Source organism: Propithecus coquereli, unplaced genomic scaffold (genome assembly GCF_000956105.1).
Source record: "Propithecus coquereli isolate 6110/MARCELLA unplaced genomic scaffold, Pcoq_1.0 Scaffold268, whole genome shotgun sequence".
Taxonomy (NCBI): domain Eukaryota; kingdom Metazoa; phylum Chordata; class Mammalia; order Primates; family Indriidae; genus Propithecus; species Propithecus coquereli.
In genome coordinates this window covers 1,539,418-1,550,544 of record NW_012148263.1, presented here as the reverse complement: position 1 = coordinate 1,550,544, position 11,127 = coordinate 1,539,418, and positions in this window count along the sequence as shown.

The window sequence follows — 11,127 nt, the reverse complement described above, 5'->3', positions numbered from 1 at the left end:
ATCTGCAAATCAGGAAGAGAGCCCTCACGGGAAACTGACCTTACAGGACCTTGACATGGGACTTCTAGCCCCTAGAACTGTGAGAAAATAAATTTCTGTTGTTTAAGCCACACAGTCTCTGGTATGTTGTTATGGCAGACCTAGCAGACTAATACAATAGAGCTCTTAAATCCTAAAACAACATGATTTATTCCTAGCTATTGGGATGTTAAAAGACTTTATTTGGCTTGGAAGCCTTAATTAAGATGATTTCTTTCAGTAGTTATGGAGTTTGTCTTGTGAGTAAATAATTCAAAACCGAAAAAGAAGTATGATAATAATAGATACAGTACCTTGTTGATTCAGGTCCTATCCACAATTGTAAAGTGAAATAATGTCACTTACAAAATCATCAGGGCTTTCCCCTCAAGGACAATGGATTACCTAGGTGTCAAATCAATTAACTCTTGTGTATACCTCTCATAACTCCCTCTGCCCTCATACAAATCTATATAAATCAATGCATGTATATGCAAGGCGGTTTTTTCCCTATTTCTTATATAATAACATAAAATTAAAGGGTTCTGGTTCAGGAGAATGGACCAAACATACATATTTGCCTCCCGCTGTTCCAGAGACCATCAATGTATAGATATTTTTTATATTTTCAAAAGGGGCTAGGTTGGGGGGTGGATAAAATTACAACAGTAAAGATAGGAGAGAAAGCCACCAATGGACGATACATTTCTGGAAGACAGATGAACAAAGCAGAGAAAGCGAAAACCCAGAATACATCAGGGAGGAGGATGCAGAAAAGGTTGACAGAAAACCCTGCAAAAATGACATCACAGCTAAATGGCTTAGCAAGGTGTAAGTGCTCATTCGATGCTAGCTATTATGCCATCACTCTGGAACTTGTTTTTGTCACTCCAAGTCAATATATATATATGTAATTTATTCTTTTGCAGAACTGCATAATATTCCATATCTTGTTCATCTATTTCCTTAATTAAGAAACCTTCAGATTACTTACTTTGTGGTTTTTTTCCTGAGCTTATGGTCTACAGAAAAAAAAATGGTGCAACAAATTTCCTTATACATCTATACTTTAATCATTGGTGCTTTTATTTCTAGATTTTCAAAAGTGAGACTGCTGGGTCAAAAGGTATATACAAATTCAATATTAATTGATTTGCCAACGGCTTTAACTTTCCAAAGACTATGGCAGGTCACCTTCTCACCAGCAATTCTGCGGACTGCCTGTTTCTTCATTCTCCAGCCAGTGCCGGATGGTATCAATCTTATAAATTGATACATTTATAAATGTTTTGTCAGTCTGATGGAGAAAAAAGATAGATTACTACTATTACAATTTGCATTTCCCTGACTTAGTGTAGTTGAGCATCTTTTTATACATTTATTAGTTATTTGAAGTTTTTCATTTGTGAACTGACTATTCATATCCTTTCCCCATTTTTCTTTTTCTATTTTCTTATGAGATCATAGGAGTTCTTTGTATTTTAAAGATATTAATTTCTTGTCTGTCCTATAGTGACTTTGATTATAATTTTTTGCTAGGCAGAAGTTTCTAATTTTTATGGTGTTGAACTCATCAGAGTTTTCTTTCACGGCTGCTGGGTTTCCTATCTTGCTATGAACAAAATCTCCCCCAAACTGACATTATACAAATTCCCTCCTATGTTTTCTTCTGTTATTTTTATTGTTTTATGTTTTAAATTTAGATCTAATACATCTGGGATTTACTTTTTATATAGTGTGAAGAAATATTAATAATAACAATAACAATAATAGCTAGCATTTACTGAGAAATTTCTAGATGCCAGGCACTCTATGAGCATTTTATACATTTCACATAGATAAGAAAATTAAGAAGGAGAGAATTTAAGGAACCAGCCAAGTTTATACAGCTATTAATACTAAGATGCAAAACTGAGGTTTGAACTCAAGCAATCTCACTCTGGACCCTACCCTCCTAAATATCCAGATGAACAGCTAATTATGCCAACCCCATTGGATAAACATCTCTTTCCACTTAACTGAAACACAAACTTCATGATACAAGTCCTCAAATATAGTCAGCCTATCTCTGGATTCTACCGCAGTTGTGTTGCAACTATGCCGTTTTGATTTTAGTAGTTTTATAGTAAGATTTTTTTTTTTTCCTCTCTCTGGTAAGGCAAGTGCTCTCTCACTACTCTCTCAAATTTATCCAATAAAATCTGCATATTTTATTCCATTACAAACATCTAAATCATTTGTCCAGTTCCAAAGAAAATATATCTGCATATTTTGACTTGGATTTCATTAAATGTGTCTATCAATTTGTTAAGAATTGACATTTATATATTCAATCTCTCTATCTGTGAATATGATGTAATGCTCCATTTATTTAGGTTCCTCAATAAAATGTTAGTTTCCTTTTTATCTAATTCTTGTACCTTTATCACTGAATTTGTACTGAGTTATTTTATAATTCCTATCACTATTGTGAATGGGATATTTTTCCCCATATCTAACAGGTAATTGCTAATATAGAAGAAAACTAATAATCTGGGCATATTACCTTGTATTCAGCAAATGAGCTAAAATCTCTAGTTGTTCTGTTTTTTAATGGAGTCTTTTGTATTTTCCAGGTATCCTGCAAAAAGTATATCCCCTTTTCCAATATTTATGCCAGTTGTTAAATTTATGGAAAGGGAGTCTTATTATATTAGTTAAAACCTTAAAAAGTATCTAATAATAGTGATGAATGCAGATATCCCAGCTTTGTCCTTGATTTTAACAGCAGTAGCTTTAATTTTTAACTCAATAATATGATGATGTTGATGATAATTCATAGATTTTGTCAGGTTTAGGTAGTTTCCTTCTGTTCCTATTATACTTGAAATTTTTATTAGAAAATCTACTTTTTTTAATGTATTGCCATAATCACATAATTTTTTACCTTTAACTTGGTAATATTCTAGATTATATTGATACATTGCCTCATGTTATAAAGCACTGCAATTCTGGATAAGCACTACATGATCATTCCCATGCTTCTCAAACCATTCCAGACCATGGAAAAATATAGAAAGCTCTTTAGTTCACTGTATGATTTAACCATTTCCTTAATACCAAACCTGCCACAAAATGTAGAACACAGAAATTATAGAACAATCTTACTTATGAAGATAGGAGTAAATGATTCTAAATAAAATATTAGCAAATTAAATTCAGCAGTGTGTTAAGAGAATGATATGAGAGTGTAATTAAAAAACCTAAGAGATTCAACCAAAAAAAAAAAAAAATACTAGAGGCCAGGCGCGGTGGCTCACGCCTGTAATCCTAGCTCTCTGGGAGGCTATGGCAGGAAGATCGCTTGAGCTCAGGAGTTGGAAGACTAGTCTGAGCAAGAGTGAGACCTCTCTCTACTAAAAAGAAACGGGGAAAAAAAAAAAAAAACCCAGCCAGACTTTGTACGCCCCTGTAGTCCCAGCTACCCAGGAGGTTGAGGCAGAAGGATCACTTAGAGCTCAGGAGTTGGAGGTTGCAATGAGGCAGAATGACACCACTGCACTCTACCCAGGGCGGCAGAGTGAGACTCCATCTCAACAAAAACAAACAAGGCAACTGAACACCCCTCCTCGTAGCCCCTCACCCCTTAAATTTAAAAAAAAAAAAAAGCTAGAGTGCAGGAATTTGAAAAAATGGCTAGATACATGATACGTATCAAAAACCAATAGCTTTTCTGTACACCACCAACAACCAGTTAGAATTGGAGATGGAAAAATATATATCCTATTCATACAATAGTTTTATTTTTTAACAAAATTTTTGGAAGAAAAATTATTTTCAGTGTTATTCGGGACTTTGTGAAACATCATCTTGAAAATGGAAATAAACATGGGTGGAGCACTGCGTGTTGTCTAATGATTAATTCATGCTAGACCATTTGGAGACAGAGCCTTGGATGCACCACTGACACATCAGGTCTTCATTCCTTCAACCCAGATAAGCGCACCAGCCGAATTCAAAGCAGTCTTGTAGTTTAAAAAAATACTGATTAAGTTCCATTTCACAAGAGATTCTTGGAATTAATTTCCTTTTGTTCGAGCTGGTCTTTACATAAGGGCATGGCTGATGTTCATTTTAACAGTCTGTTAAATGTTGTCACTGTTAACTATTTTTTAAATAGCTATATCTGTAACTTGGATAGAAAGTCCCCTGGAGTAAAAGAACTAGGTTGTCTCATTCGTAGGACGTTTCCTATTTCTAGGAATACATTCATTCACTTATGAATTTAACAAATATTTATTGCACACCAGGTGCTGTACCAGGTGCTGGGGATATAGTAGTAGCACAACTGGGACAGGTCCCTACCCTCATGGAGCCTATAAACTAGTGGGCTGAGGTTAGTGCTGCACATAACTTGTGACTGACTCAACACTTTCCTTTGGAACAACAAAATAGAGCATAATTGCTGAATGAGGAATTAGTTATCTCCACGTCTAATTGAACAAATAAAGTCTTTTATCATGAAAATACCTAATAACAGTATACTCGATAATTGCCAATGCTACGCATAGAAAATTCCTTTTCCAGTCCGACTCTATATCCTGCTCCCCTCCACCTACCATACAGGGCACACGTTATCCAAGCAGAAAGAGAAGCAGCAGCCTTTCCTCTCTGCCTTCTCTCTGGGGCTGAGGTCAGCCTTGGGCCGAGGCCAGCATGAGTCAGCTTGCCCAGCACAGACTCCCGCCTCTGCCTTGAGACTGGCCTTGCTACAACCTTGATGACACATGTAGCATGTCTTCCAGGGTCCAGGGCAGAGTTGGGTGCACATCTGGTGAATCCCTGTAAAATAGGGAGTGTGAGACCTACATGGGCTTTGGGGTGACAGGATAGTGAGGAGAAACATCTGTTCCCCCCCTCCGCCCCCGACAAAAGAAATTTGTTAATTATAACAGCAGCCACCAAACTGTTCGTATATTTGATCTCAAAATTCTGTTTTCGGGAGTTTATGTCAAGAAAACAACCTAAAAGAAAAGAATGTCCAAAATTGTTTTCACAATGGTGCAATTGTGAAATTCTTAGCATCCTAAATACTTCCAAAGGAGAACTATAATGTGATCTGGATGAAACATCATAGAGGTATTAAAAATAGACAGGATGTGTACTATGTTATTTCATGGAAATATCTATATTAAAAATAGAACATAAGATAGAGTTCACACATGGATTATAATTATATGAAACATCTGTAGGTATATTAAGATTGGAAGAGAATTTAGAGCATTGCCAGTGGCTTAGAGTTTAATGAGTTTTTCCCCCTAGAAATTACTTTTTTAAAAACACACTTTTATGCAAATAAGAATAAATGGCAACTGACATTTTGACATACCAAAGCCATTATTGCCAGACTTAAAAGGAAAGAGCAGAAGCAGTTACCTGCATGTTGAGATTTGTCCGTCTGTCCTCAGCTCTAGCTTCTCTAGGTCCTGATCATGAGACCAGGTTCTGAGGCCCCATCACTTCCTAATAAACCACCCTGATGTCACCTATTCGGACCAAGCATGCATCTCAACTCCTCTGGGTTTCTGGTTGCCGTGCTCCATGTCCCTTCAGCCAAGCTAGATGGCATTTCCCGACTATGGCCACCCTCCCCACCCAAGGCTGACCGCTTACCTGGAACACCACAAAGGTATCTCTTTTGTGTTCTCCCACTGGGGCTTCTTCCTAGCACCTTGAGGTGGAGCTGCCCCTTAACACTTAACACTTCCCACTGAAGTTAACTGGATTATACCCTGATGTCCACCCTATTACTAAAGTTCATCCCTTTAAATCTCAATGGTTTTTCATTTTCAGGGATGCCTATTAAAAGATAAACACCCTTGAGAGTCATACCACCTTAAGCAAGTATATCATAATATTGTGGCTGGGCTTGTTGTTCCTTGAGTAAAGGGAACACAGGAATAATAGGAATGGCTATCGTTTATTGATACCTATACTATGTCTGACACTTTTTATACATCAACCTTCACAACAACCTTGGGGGAAAGCATTGTGGTTTCCCTTTGCAGATCAGAGAGGTTAAACAACTTGCACAAGGTCACACAGCTGATACATGACACAGTCAGACTTCAAACCCAGGCCTATCTGACTCAAAAGCCAAGGCTCTTTCAACCAACTCTCACTGTGTACCCTATGTAGCCTCAGAAAGAAACCCAGCTGTATGACCTTGAACAAGGCTCTTAACTTTTCCGGGCTTTGGTTTCCTCATTTGTAAAATGAGGGAGCTGGACTTAAAAAGCTGCTCAGTAGGAAGAAATAGAAAGGGCTTGGGAAATAGGCAAAAGGCTCCCCCAAAGCCTGCCTTTCCCATTTCACCCCAGAGACCACTGATAGGCCCACCTAGGCCCCCACATGGCACAATTCTAGGCAATTCATTCATTCACAGCAGAGAAGTGGAGAAAGGGCCAAAGGCAGTCACCACAGTCAAATTTTCCCCAGCTGGCACATGGAGAAACAAGCACAGGACTCCTACACACACAGAAAGAGAATCCTTTGACAGCTCTCAGCTGGCAATTTTAAGCTCTATAATATAAATACCTCTCCCCACAATGTGGGGAAAGTCCTGGTAGAAATGTTACTGGCCGTCACCATGGGTGCAGGATTAGCAGTAAAGAGGTCCTCTTGGGGCCGGGCGCGGTGGCTCACACCTGTAATCCTAGCTCTCTGGGAGGCCGAGGCGGGCGGATTGTTTGAGCTCAGGAGTTCGAAACCAGCCTGAGCAAGAAGAAATTAATCAGACAACTAAAAATATATAGAAAAAATTAGCCGGGCATGGTGGCGCATGCCTGTAGTCCCAGCTACTTGGGAGGCTGGGGCAGAAGGATCGCTTGAGCCCAGGAGTTTGAGGTTGCTGTGAGCTAGGCTGACACCACGGCACTCTAGCCCGGGTAACACAGTGAGACTCTGTCTCAAAAAAAAAAAAAAAAAAAGAGGTCCTCTTGGGACAGGGTTAAAGGAGCTCTGAATTTGCAGAAAGGGTGGAAGGAAGAAATACATTCAGATGCAGTTTTTGCACTCAGAGCTAAACAATATCATCCTAGGCTCTGTCACCAAAGAAAACGTGCAGAACGCAAATGAGAAGAAACGTTACATTTGGAATAAAATCCCCCTGAAAAGGTCAGGCAGTAAGGCATAAATCGTTCTTTTCCCAAGAAATACCACTAGGCACGACCTTTCTATGTCATCACACACAGATATATAACTACCCCTTTTGAAAATACAAAACTATACTTTCCTAAGTTTCTTACCGGCACATCAGGTGAAATGAAATCCAACCTCAATCAGGCCGGATGCTGTTAAAGTTCAGCTGCCACCCATCAGTTATTGATGCTGAACTCAAATCTCCCTCCACCTCTCATGCACCCACATTTCCCAGAGCTCTTTTCCTTCCTGAGTCTCTGCAGCCAGCACTGGGCTGGACTCTTTCTTTAGCCGCACGCTCCATGGCAGGCTGTCAGGTCACTTGGCGCCTGCAGGAGCTGCCAGGTTCAACAGAGGGCATGTGGAGAAGGCCTGCAACAGACCTGGCAGTAGCCCCGAGGCCTGGCTGCTCCTTTTGTTCTTCCCAAAGTCAGCCTTGGGGCTACGTGTGCCTGTGAGATAGGCCACCCCAAATGTTTCTGCCAGGAGCAGACACAGGCCTCTGAGTAAACCCAAGTTTCTCTCTAAAGCTGCATGTTCAGTTGCACTCTCGCTAGTGGGTTAAAAATTAGTGTGCAGTAGTCTTAAAAGCCCTTATGACAGGCCGGGCGCGGTGGCTCACGCCTGTAATCCTAGCTCTCTAGGAGGCCGAGGCGGGCAGATTGTTTGAGCTCAGGAGTTCGAAACCACCCTGAGCAAGAGCAAGACCCCGTCTCTACTAAAATTAGAAAGAAATTAATTAGACAACTAAAAATATATAGAAAAAATTAGCCAGGCATGGTGGCGCATGCCTGTAGTCCCAGCTACTCGGGAGGCTGAGGCAGAAGGATTGCTTGAGCAAAGGAGTTTGAGGTTGCTGTGAGCTAGGCTGACGCCATGGCACTCTAGCCCGGGCAACACAGTGAGACTCTGTCTCAAAAAAAAAAAAAAAAGCCCTTATGACACTTTTTTGTAAAATTCCAAGAATTTAAAAACCAGACTTTCAAGAGAAAGATCTGTTAACTTCCAAAAACTCAGGCCACAGGCAAAGAGTGTAAACTTTTTATACCTGTATGACATTGTAACAGCACTGACGTCTGCTTGTCTCTATTTCAGTTAAGGTGAAAACATGGTGAGACAGAATCCTAAACAGACTCTGCTGAGCTGCAGGGGTGCTAAATGATGCTATTAATAGAAGAGATTTGAGGAATTCTCTTTGATACAAACTACTTTGTTAGAATTGACCTTTAAAATTCAAATCAAAGCACTGTAACTCTTTCCTATCATAGCCCATGTTTTATGCTTCCTTCCAGACAAATTACTAGTCCAACAAGTAAACATGCTGCAGTCCAGAGCCTCAGAGGAGTGGGGTTGGGGGATGTGGCATGCATCATTTCTTTGTTGTGTTTTTAAGGTCCCCAAATGATTGATTTTGAAGTGCAGAAACCACTGCCCTAGTCACTGAGGTTCATAGCCAACAGCTTTTCTGTTTTCTATTTTTGGTTTATCATTTCTGGGTTGTGGAGGTCAGTTAATGAGAGAAGATTCTGCCTGAGCAGGGTCAATACAAATATTCTGAGTTGAGCCTAACTCTGGGATTAAAAACTTGGGGGTGGGGGGTGTCTTTTAATCATTCCACAAATGTTTATCAAGTGGCTACCATGTGCCAGGCATTCTGATAGGTGCGGAGCAGCAAGCAAAGCCTCTGCCCTTACAGAGCACATACTTCAGTAGGGGAGAAAGAAATGAATAACTACATATTACACCATATACTACATAATGTCAGATAGTGAAAATATGAAGAAAATAAAGCAGGGTGAGGAGGCAGAGAGTGAAGCAGGGTGAGGGGGCTGTCCCTCTAGATGAGGTGGGCAGCAAAGTTTTCTGGAGGAGGTATCAGAGGCAGAGGGAGGCAGCGAGAAACAGCAAAAGTGCAAGGGTCCCCGAGCAACTGCCAGCCCACCAGTGAGTCAGGAAAAGGCACCCCTTCTTCTGGGCAGACAGCCCATGCTCGGGCTCAGAGTACGGCCGGTAGAGCATGGGCTCCCCAACAGACCCCCTCTACCCCCTCGGCTGGGCCACTGTGCACAGGGTAGCCTGGGCAGAGCCACAGGAAGCCTCTCCTAATGGCATATGCTTGGGACCCAGAGAAGCAGCAGGAAGGCCAGCGCAGTTGGAGAGGACAGAATGAGGAAGAGCAGTGATTGGCAATCTCAGTCTTAAGAAATCCTTTTCTAACCACCTCTAACCATGGAGGACAGAATTCAGAAGCAGCTCCTCCATTGAGCTCTCCCTCCATTCCCATTCCGGTGACAGTTTTCTGCCATCGACTACGAAGCTGAGGTAGAATTTTAAAACCACATCAGCCCTAATGACGATAACATTCCAATCTTGAAACTTAAGATTGGCTATTTCCATGCCTGTCTTACAGAGAGAAATTTTCTCCTCCCTCCTCCTTTTAAAGAGGAAAACAAAGCAAATTCCATTCTCCAGCATCCAAACCTATTTGTTAATTACAAGTAAGTGAGCATGGGCACTGTTACTCTAAAGGAGAAATCAGAGAGCATGAGATGCAAGCCAAGTGACAGACAAATTCTCCAAGATCGATGGTTCTTGTAGAGACGAACAAGTGTGAGTGGCTCACGACTCTTAGTTTCACATGGTTTGATTGCCACATGGTGCTTAACCCTCACTCAGGGATGGGGTACAAATGTCTGTCTAGCACATTACTTAAAAGTAAAAACATCAAAAGCTTAATGGTGTTTGAGGCAGCATTAAAATGTTCCTGGCTTCAAAATGGCTGCACCAAATAAGTAATCACAAAATAGTTGCATTAAATTATTGTGGACCCACTTCCCCTAAAATCGAGAACAGGAATGGTTCTGGCTTAACTTTGTTATACTCCAATTCACTCCTCTGTTCTTCCACGCCCTGAGCAACTAGTACCAGCCTTGTACATCACTGGGATTACTACTGTTCGCTGAATAAACAGCTGGGACTGTCTCCTGAATGCTCACTATAGATTTATTCAATAATCCAGTACTGGGAAGTATCTCCAAACAGGAAGTTAAGTGCACATGAAAATGGGCCATCTAGAGTTGAGATGGGTAGGGAGACAGAGGGAGGAGCAAGGCAAGAACCAAGAATAAAACAAAACTAGGCCGGACGCGGTGGCTCACGCCTATAATCCTAGCACTCTGGGAGGCCGAGGCGGGCGGATTGTTTGAGCTCAGGAGTTCGAAACCAGCCTGAGCAAGAGCGAGACCTCGTCTCTAGTAAAAATAGAAAGAAATTAATCAGACAACTAAAAATATATAGAAAAAACTAGCCGGACATGGTGGCGCATGCCTGTAGTCCCAGCTACTCGGGAGGCTGAGGCAGAAGGATCGCTTGAGCCCAGGAGTTTGAGGTTGCTGTGAGCTAGGATGACGCCACGGCACTCTAGCCCAGGCAACATAGTGAGAATCTGTCTCAAAAAAAAAAAAAAAAAACTAAGGGGAACCAATGACAAGTGAGTTTAATTGAGGCCCAGTGACTGAGACACCTTCCCCTTCATGTTAATTATGCAATGATATCATAGCAGAATATGTTCCTTTCTGTATTAATCAACTACTATAATCAATAACATTGTGCTAAATGCAAGGAGCATCTATGATATCACAGAATCTGCTATTTGCCTCTGCCAGAGGTAGGGAACCTGTGGCTTCAAGGCCACACGTGGGCCCGCCAGATCTCCAAATTTAAAGGATTTGTTCTATAAAGTTTAGATTCAGTCAAAAGGCCACACTTCAGGATCCAGAAGGCCACATGTGGCCCCAAGGCCACAGGTTCCCCCCCTCACTCCCCCATGCGAGATGTTATTCATTTGCAGGAAGATGTTCTTTATGTTAAATGTGCCTAATCAATATCCAGCCATCACATTCAACATGTATACATGCCTTATTTGGCATC